This window comes from Lytechinus pictus, chromosome 17, assembly GCF_037042905.1.
Source record: "Lytechinus pictus isolate F3 Inbred chromosome 17, Lp3.0, whole genome shotgun sequence".
NCBI lineage: Eukaryota > Metazoa > Echinodermata > Echinoidea > Temnopleuroida > Toxopneustidae > Lytechinus > Lytechinus pictus.
In genome coordinates this window covers 2358316-2368991 of record NC_087261.1, presented here as the reverse complement: position 1 = coordinate 2368991, position 10676 = coordinate 2358316, and the positions used below count along the sequence as shown (strand labels likewise).

At 36.7% G+C, this 10676-nt stretch overlaps 1 long non-coding RNA gene across 1 annotated transcript; it reads left to right on the top strand.

Moving 5' to 3' along the window:
- The first annotated feature begins 3000 nt into the window (after window positions 1-3000).
- LOC129281032 (uncharacterized) lies at window positions 3001-9994 on the top strand. Its single transcript, XR_010296271.1, has 2 exons — window positions 3001-3140; window positions 6729-9994. It is a non-coding gene; the product is annotated as an uncharacterized LOC129281032 (long non-coding RNA).
- Window positions 9995-10676: the final 682 nt, after the last annotated feature.

The following is a 10676-nucleotide window of genomic DNA, read 5'->3' as shown; positions in this document are numbered from 1 at the left end:
TGGTATATTCATAGTGTGTTCACAGTGTGTTCACAGTGTGTTCATAATGTGTTCACAGTGTGTTCATAGTGTGTTCATAGTGTGTTCACAGTGTGTTCATAGTGTGTTCATATTGTGTTCACAGTGTGTTCATAGTGTGTTCACAGTGTGTTCATAGTGTGTTCATAGTGTGTTCACAGTGTGTTCAGAGTGAGGTCCAGTGTGTAAATAGCGAGGTCCAGTGTGTCAATAGTGTGTTCTTCGTGTGTTCATAGTGTGTTCATAGTATAATCATAGTGTGTTCACAGTGTGTTCACAGTGTGTTCATAGTGAGGTCCAGTGTGTTCATAGAGTGTTCACAGTGTGTTCATAGTGAGGTCCAGTGTGTTAATAGTGTGTACTTAGTGTGTTCATAGTGTGTTCATAGTGTTCATAGTGAGGTCCAGTGTGTTAATAGTGTGTTCACAGTGTCTTCATATATATTCATAGTGTGTTAATAGTATGATAAGAATGAGAATGCAGATTTGTGCGGCACGTAACTAACATGCGGTCAGAAGTGCTCACGTGAATGAGTATGATGTGAATGTCACCGGCCAGCCCGTCGTACACATCGTCAGGCGATGCTGCGATTTCCATTGCCTATGTGCATCGCATCCGGTGTCCCGTGTTTTGGTTGTTCGACCAACTTGTTGCAGAAATTGTAGTCGTCTTATGAAAGGGGTATAATACCCCTTTCATAAACCTATCCTCCAATTAGCCGCCTAAGAGTAATGCGGATAATTCAATAAAAATTGCGTTCACAAACTCCGAAAATAATCCGCATTATTTTTACGAGCGCTCGTCCTGAAAAAGGCGGATAATCGTCAAGACAACTGGACACGCCCCCTCCGATGTGGTTGTGTTGGAAAAGGGTGACCTTGTGACCGCACCATGGCAATTATCCGCATTATTTGGAAATGCGTTCATAAACTCAAAATCTTGTCCCGATGCTGCTATTATGCGGATAATTGCAGCATCAAAATAATGCGGATAACTCTGGTCCTCCTCCGATTTTACGACCAAATTATGCTGCTATTAGCCGCATAATTGGGTTTATGAAAGGGGTATTATAATCTCTACAAAATATTCTCAGAACCTCAACGACACTTTTTTATGGATATCAAAACGAACTACAATAAAGACACACACACTATATATAAATGCATATATATAAGTCTGAGTGATGGCATTAGCGTAGCGTAGCTAAGTCTACAACAGATAATTACTCCAATTTCTCTGGCTCTAAACAAACCAGCTTTACGGCAGTGGCTGCTCGGCGTTTCCCCGGCCATGCTCCGGCGCTCACTCGCGGTGAAATTTGGATGCCAAGGCATTGCATGCATCGCGTGTAACCTAACGATAGCAGACGATGCGCGGAAGAATTTTATTTTCCAGTAAAGTGGATATCGGTCACGTGAAAAACAAATGCTCAGTCATGGACGAAAGTGGGCGCTGTGGAAAGTGACAATTTTTTAACATTGCGAATACGTAGATTAAGTAAGATTTTTTTTTAAATCCAGCCGAGGATGATGATTTCGTTTTCTGAGTTTATTTAAATTTTAGACATTTTCAAGTAGAAATTTTGCCACTCTCATATTGCATTATGATCAGTTCTTGTTATTCAATAGCCATGAACCATACAACTGGATTTTGTGAATCCTTCACCAAAACTATCCTCGAGCTTTAACAATTATTATTACCCGGTCACTGGATTCATAGCATTTCAAGCAGCTAGAACCAGAATCAAGGAATCAGATAGTTCAACCAGTGAATATCAATGAGGTTGAACCTTATCCTGAAGAGCATTGCTAACTGACTGTGATGTTATCTAAGCTCTTTTTAACATAAACACTTGATTGACGATCATATAGTTGCCAATCACATACCTAGCACTATTCCGCTTGACTTGTTCTACTTCCTTGATGTTTGTGGTGTAATTTTGTTCATGGCTTCATGTTTTGAACGCATTACAGGCACAATTTAGAATTTTAAAAGTTAAACAAGTCAATGTAACTGTAGTAAGTACATGAGGGCGACAGGCGATTTTGTCCTCATGACTTCTCAAATCGCCCGTAAAAAAAATTCCTCCAAAATGCATGATTTGGGGCGACCATTCTGTCAATAATCGCCCAAAGATCTGTCACAAACAACAGTCAAGTTTATTTTGAAAATCAATATTCTAAAGTACGGCAGAATAGTGATTTTTGCTTTTACTGCGTAATTGCCTGAGTGTTACTTCGAATAGGAAGCCCTTGAAATGAAAGAAATAACCCCAAAAATTCTGCAATAACCCAATTCGTAAAAAAAAAGGATAAAATAACATTATTTCTTACAATGCTTGCTATTGGTCTTGTTTATGTATTTGATTATTTAAAGGGGAATCCAGCCTTGGCCATAAAATTTTGTGTTGGGAAGGAGAAAAATAGATTAAACAGAATGGTGAAAGTTTGAAAGAAATCGGACAAACAATAAGAAAGTTATAGCTGCTTTAAAATTGAGATCACTAATAGTATGTAGATTTCAAATTGGCAACTGGGTAAGTAAATTATGACAAGGGGCTAGGACAACTTTCCCATAGGCCATGTACTTTATTATCAGGATTTGTGGTTTTCTGCTAAGTACCCATTCCCCTGGGGCAGTAATCTAAATATAACCCAGGTAGTATATTGTTTAATGTCCTCATGAAAGAAAAATATAATTTGAAATAAAACTTTTGGGAAAAATGACATTTTAGCCATAATATGTATTGGAGTACTTGGAAGAGTAGTCCTTGCCTTACATCACTATGACATCCCATATGCGGCCAATTTGAAGTCTCCATGGGTATAGTGATTACCAATATTTACAACTTTTAAAAATTCATAACTTTCTTGTTGTTTGTCCAATATTGTTCAAACTTTCACCTATCAACTTGTCTGAATTTTCATTTTCTTATAAAAACAAGTTTTTATTTGGGTTGGATTCCCCTTTAACTTTAGGTTGTAAGATGGAGACATGGTCTGGTAGAAATCATCCGAGCTGTTCACTATGAAGTTTATTTAGGGAGACAGTTGATGGCAGTCAAGCTAGGTCAAGAAGGAGAAGAACTTTATGACTGTCTCCTATTTGAATGTACTCACCACGTATGTCGCCCAAACACACCCTCTACTCCCCTACCACCAGGGTGACCAGATTTCTCAAAATGAAATACGGGACAGTTGAAAAGTAAAGATCAACAAAGAAGGCTACACAGTGTTAGACTTGTGAAAAAAAATATAAAGAATTGTAAGGGAGGGTGAACGAAAGAATGAAGGAGAGAAAGAAAAGACGAAAGAAAAGAGATGAATTGAGAAGAAAGAAAGAAAATATGAAGGGTAAAATTAAGGGGGAAAAAATTAGAATAAAAGAATAAAAGAGAGAAAAAAAGGTTTCCGTCATTCTTTGAAATGGATATCGGAAAGAAAGAAAAAGAAAGGAAAAAAAGATGAATAAATGTGTGAAAGACAAAATGAAAGAGAGAAAGGAAAAAAGAAAGTAAGCAAAAAGGAGGAGGAAAGAAAGAATGAATGAAGGAAATAAAAATGTTTCCTTCATTCTTTGACAGAAACAAACAAAGATAGAAGAAAACAGGGAGGAAAGAAGGAAGGAAGGGAAAGAAAGAATAAGGGAAAAGAATTAGAAGGAAAAAAAATAAAGAATGAAAGAAATGAGGAGAGAGGAAGGGAAGAATGAAGGGAGGAGCAGAATGAAAAAAAAAAAGAAAATAATGGAAGGAGAGAAAGAGCGAAAAGAAAAGGGAGACTGAGCACGGGAGAAGGAAGAAAGAGAGAAAAGTTTAAGGAAAGAAAGAATGAAGGAAATAAAAAGGAAATTTAATAAGTAAGAGAAAGAAGGAGAGAAAGAAAAATGAACAGAGAGAGAGATAGAAAGGTTCAGGAAAGAAAGATAGGAAATGAAGATAGTTGGAACAAAAAAGGGCTAGCAGGAAGGATAGAAGGATGAAGAACATGAAGAAAGAACGATAAAAAAGAAAGAGGAAAAAAGTTCGAACGTCAAGCAAAAAAAATCCTATCATCTAACAAAAATCATAATGATATTTGGTGTTATTTTAAATACATTTTTTAAATCTTAAAAAACTAAAATGTTTTAGAAATGAATAACATTTCAAAGTGAAACATTGTCAAACTTAAAATCTGCTCCGATCCATGACTGGCTATGGTAGCCTGGCCACACACAGGCAGTTAGTAGGCCAGTTCGTTTGCAGTGTATTTAATTGGGTTAGCAAGAAAATCACCGCGGAACTTGCAAAAGTTTACAGTAAACGATTTTATTGTTGTCTCTGCTTCGTCATCTGTTGGTTGTTTGATGAAAATTCGTCACTTTTAAATGTATTAACTACCCTTTGTTAAATATTCTGTAATACGGGACAAATAGGCGTCCTGGGGAGGGTTTGTCGGGACTCCGGGACAAAGGAGCGAAATACGGGACGATCCCGGGAAATACGGGACGTCTGGTCACCCTGCCTACCACACCCCTATCCACCTGTTCCATACACCTCACACCCCTCTATGTCTTCATAAACTGTTCATAATGAAGATAGTTTAGGGAGACAGTTGATGACAGTCAAGCTAGGTCAAGAAGGAGAAGAAGGAGAAGACCTTTATGACTGTCTCCTATTTGAATGTACATGTACTCACCAGGTATGTTCCCCAAACGTACATCCACCCCACACCCCATACCCTGTATGCTGTCCTACACCGCTTACTATGAATATATGTGAGAGATTCAGTTAATTATTTTTTTAGTGTACCATTATTAAAAGGTACATTACACAACATGAAATAGTTCTTGATAAATTAAACACACTGCCGGCTTTCCATAGTTCAGAGTGATTGGATCAATCACTCCCTTTCAGAAGACAACCTGGGGCTTGTAACACAAAGGGTAGTAATTCATTGTATGCTTGATTTTAACAATTGATTGTACACAGTAGTCAATGCAATCAATCATAAAGATATTCCTTTAACCCTAAAAAGACGGGGGGGGGGGGGCTGATTCAGCCCCCCCCCCCTCGACATTCTTCGCGATAAATCCGCTGCTTGAAATTTTTTGACCGCGTTGCTCGCTGACTTTTTACTTTCAAGTCTCGCGCAACTTTTGAGACCAAAATTGTGACCCCCGGGTACGCGGTTCTAAAATTACGCAACATTTCGTAAGTGCATGCAGACCCAAAATTACTCAAAAACGTGAATTTGTGTACAAATCCAATGCAAATAGTGTTTTTAGCCAAAATTCATACATGTATCATTATATTTCCTTTTAATGCTTAAAATCAATTAATTTTATCTCTTTTATGGTTAAAATAAAGTCCCCGACAATTTGCATTGAAAAAACAATAAAAAACTAAAAGTCGAAAAACACAGAAATACATAAGAAATTAAGAAAACAATAGAATACATAAGAAAATAAATGTGATGTTGAATTAAAAAAAAAAAAATTTGATCAGATGCCTATCTAGAGTATGTGAAACAAAAATTAGCGCTTTAGGGGCATTATTTTATCAATTAGAGCAAACTTATGATTTTACGCATAAATTAGCATAATTAATGAGCAATGAGATTTTTTGCAGAATTTGATTTTTTAGTTTTAGTAGATAATGCCATGGGTAATGCGCGTGCACAGCTGCCAAGTAGTAAGGATTTTCTGCATTTAGTACTGAAAAATGAGAAGAATACTGATGGTTTCATGCAAAAACTGATTTCTCAAGTTACAGTTTTGTGTTGTCCTATGGTATTTCTTTGAAAATACTGATTTCCTCACCAAAATACTGATTTTCAGCTTTATAAATACTGAAATGGTCTTGTTCAGGTTGGCAGCTCTGTGCGTGCCAATTTTCGTCGCGATCGAGCGGTCAACGGCCGAGATCCCCCCAGTCTTCTTAGGCGTCAAAATAGCCCAGTCTGTTTAGGGTTAAAGTGATTGCTGAACTTTGTGTTACAGTCCCCTGGTACTCTATATGCAGATTGATATCTTTCTAATAAGTCCAAGATCGAAGTTTACAAAATACCTTCAGGGCAGTTTGGATCAATTTTATCTCCATTATAGTTTGTTGGTATTTCTGTAAAGGTCATAGATGACTCATACTGCCTACCTGGAGAGTCTTTCGTGAAGCATCTTGTCACAGATTCTCACTGCCAAATTTGCTCTTAGCCAATCAGATGCAAGGATTTCAGTAGTTTATAACAGTGGTGTTCACATGCCTCGGGGATTTGCAGTGTTGGTGTGGCTGTGCCAAACCAAAGCTCAGAAAACTCTTTGTGTTTTTATTGGGTCACCATTTGACAGGTTGACTGTCAATGGATATTTCAACAAATTCAGAATAACCATCTTTTGATCACAAGTATATTTTTAGAGTACAACGATTTCAACAGTGATGATTATTCTGATGATAGGATATTAATAGTAGAATGAGGTAAAGATGTAAACATGAGATTATTGTGAAACCCCCCCCCCCGTTACTTTTTTTGCAAAGAATATTGCTTCGACTGTATATATTGTTTGAATATATTTTCTTGTTTCTTCACAATACCATAAGTTGCATAACTGAATATGAGTAAATGAACAAATGCACACATTATATGAAGATATGATGTGCTCTGTATTTGATCATCAGCTTGCAGCAAATTGATTTATTTACATTCTATCTTTTCTGTTTTTCCTCTCTTATGCAGCCCCAAGCAACACAGATTTGCAAGTGCCTTGAACTGCTATTCAATGCTGTGTGCCAGTTTACACCTCTGTGACACATCTTGACTCTTTCCTGAGGGTTACTAATTGTAATTTCAAGCTCGGTGTTTGTGATAACACCTGCTTCACCAATCCATGTCATCTTGCCCTACACTCATTTGTAGTGTAATAGCTGATGTTTAATATATCACCATCATCGGAGCCTTCTGTGACACCAATCCAGTTACACTATACTCCGATGTTAGTGTCAGATTCATTTTGTACCTTGACAAGACACCTCTATCTACTATGGTGTTCCTGGACATTTCAAGATTGGTGTTACATTAGTAAATTTCACTTCTTCCTTTAATAACACTCTGCTCTGGTGTTTGAGCCTGCTGATGTATTATTGAGGATCCTGACACGAACCAACTCATCTGACAATGCCAACACCAAGACTAACACCATAGAAAACAGTATTACTTGCGATACATGTAGCTTTATTTTATATTCCTTATTCTATCACCTCGTGTCTTAGCTCATCTTTAGTGCTTCCAACCAATTGCGCTTCCAGTTTCTGCATGTGCAGTAGAAAACACTTGATGATTCGATCTTCCATGTATGAGAAAAGTTTGATAATGTCATAAATAATTCATTTTAAGCATCACCCAATTATATGTGATGCGTCTATCAAACAGCCTGAATCTGGCTGCATGTATATGGTTTGTTCTATGTGTATTCATCATGCCTTTTACTTAAAAATCTCAGCCAAACCTTGCTCAATATAGGGGAGTGTTTCGTGATGTCATTTTCACTGACAGAATGTTTATAAGCTACTGTAACACTGTTGAAAATGGGTGATCACAAGAAACCAAGGGTAGTAGTAAGTAGTTACAATCATATAATGCTTTTAATTTGTGTTTCTAAATTCTGTACTTATTCAAAGTAAACTGAAATCTCAAATAATGGTTATTGTTAGGCAGTGTGACTATAATGCTTGACTTGCTGAAGTTAAATCTCATGTAGGAAGACCTCAGAAATTCTACCTGAAAAGATGTAATATCACATTTTACGTATTCTCGTCCAAAAAAAGTGTTTGACTTTGACGATTAATCAACCCAATGGCCCATATTCTGGAGTCGGGTTTAAATTAAACTCAGGTTTAAAATTGTGGTCTAAGTATGGGTAGCCAATTGTTACATAAATCACTAACAGTAGAGATAGCATACTTCAGCTCATTTGGCTCTCAAATCATTCATAATTGTCTAGCAAGTATAAATAGATGATTGTCTTCACCATCGATGAATCAGGAAAGAGCACAGTAAATATGAGAAACATACAACTTAATACAAATTTTGATACTTTTTGGCTTCCCATACTTAAACCACAACTTTAAACCTGAGTTTAAGTTAAACCTGCCATCAGAATACGGGCCAATAAGGTTATTTTCTGCAGACTCTGCTGAATATTGGAAAGTTGGACAATTTGTCTTCTGCTTAAGCAAATTTTTGCCCATTTAAATGAAGCAACATTGACAGTATAATGGGTACCTCTATCCTGTCACACAATGCAAAATATGAAAGAGCAATTTTGATTTGTCCCTGCTCGGTGTTGTCATCAATACTGGCATACAACACTGATTTTCATTGGCTAAGGCCATTATAGTGATAAGAACAGACCTTTGTGTTACAAGATCCTTGTTTATATTTGTAAGAATAATATGTACATGTACCCTTGAGTTTGGTGATCACGGGTAATTTGGAGATCAGCACAACACTAGACCTAAAATGTAGTTGGTTCTTGGATGAATCTCACAAGGTGTAAATTAAACCTTTCTGAACCTTCAGAAGTTTACACCGGCAGGGCAGTAGACTGTGTAACGCCAGGCTGCTCAGCTGTCATATTTTTCATGTCAGAATCCACTGACTTCCAAGATCCGATTATTCTTGGAAAGAATGTTTGTTGATTTATCATCAATGTACTTTGATGTGATGGGAACGTTGTGGTGTAGTGGTTATGATTCATCTTTCAATCTGAGGGATTTAGATTCGATTCCCAGCCTTTGCTTTTTTTCCTTCAGCAAGAAATTTACCCACATCATGCTGCAGTCAACCCAGGTGAGGTGAATGGGTACCCGGTAGGATTAATACCTTGAAAGCATTGAGCACTCGAAGGTAGCTCTAGACTAGCTAAATCCGGGGTAATAATGATAATAGAAATACTTCTTTGAACAGATTATTTTTTGATAGATTTGCCAACAAAATGCCTATTATTTTTATTTGGCTCAAGTGTTTTTTAGGGCATGTAAGGTGTTGATGCTAGGGAAGGGAGTGTTCTGTGCTTCTAACACCAATACTAACACTGAACTTGAAATCTCCCATTTACTTAGATGTCCCTTCACCTTGTATTTGTGTTGAGACTTGAAAAAGTGTAAATATGATCGAGAAGTACTCTAGTAAACTTGTAAATAGTTGTTCTTTATTGATTGAAATGTACATTGTAATCATGAATGCTACTTAAACATATTCAATTCACATAATATTCTTCTTTGTGAAAATATATTGGTAAATTATTACGTGTTGCTAGATATATCTTTATTTTTTATGAATATAGAACAATTTACTATGGTAGAATTGAATGTGTGCTTGATAGTTATTTGACAGAAAGTCTGAAATATTCAAGATAATTTAAAGGGGAAGTTCATCATGGAATTTTTTTTGGGTAAAAACAGCAGAAAATATAATGAAAAATATTGGTTAAGGTTTGAAGAAAATCCATCAATGATATCAAAAGTTATTAGAATGAGAATTTTTTGTATTTGTGACCTCCCATGTCATTTCCTCAACAAATTTAAAATGGTTTTATTTGTTCCTTCAATATGTCTGCAGCCAAATTTTTCACACCCACTCCAGAAAGAACAGAATTTTATAGTCTTCAACTGAAATTTATGCATTTTGTAAAATACACAACATACATGTATGGGGCAGCTGCTCGTATGTGACGTCACAAATCCAAATCTTAAAATTCTATTAACTTTATCTTTGCTGGATTTTCCTCAAACCTTCACCAATATCTTTGATCATTTTTTGGGGGGGTATTTTTACAATGTATTTTTCTTCCAGGTGAGCTTCCCGTACATTGTTTTAGGAGCTAGAATGGTGCTTTTATGCAGATGTAGTAGTTTGTATCCATTTTATTTTTGTACCCTTTTTGCCGAAGGCTCCCCTATCTACTCAGTGTGGCATATCTTAATGAAACAGTACCCATGATTTCATCATAGGAGGGCGCTGTTCTGTAAAATGTTTCTAAGCTACAGCCAGCTTCATGCATAACTGGCGTCACTTTCTTGTGCTAATATGAGATACACAAAATAAGGACATGGATTAATCATTCAAAGTGCCAAATCCATTTTCAATGAGGTATTCAAAAGGATGGGAAAACAGGGCTTTGGGACACCCATTATCATTAAAAAGGGCATCAATAATAAATGTTCGTCTCAATGGGACACATGCACTGGGTTACTGTACACTGGGTAGCATGGCCATAGGCAAAAACTGTACTTATTTTGGCTTTGAGTGTAAACATATTTGGAAGGGCATCAAGGAAATTTCTCAGGGCATCGAAGGCCTTTCCCTTAGGTGGTCTTCAGTTACTTTGAACCCCACTATTTTGCCCCTATTCTTAAGGACATAATTCCACAGTTGTTTGTGCGCATCATGATCGCATGATGCGCATATTTTACATGTGCTGACGTCACAATGGATGAACAGGTGATTAATCAGCTGTAGGTTTGAGCCGATTTTTCTCATTGTCTGCACTCTAACTGCAGATCCAATGTGTCATTTTATGAAGCTAATAAACTGGAATTGTTCCATGTTCACTTCTATTAATCTATTTTATATCTGATCATTGTGATAACGATATACATGTAGGTTACATGACATTCTTCAATT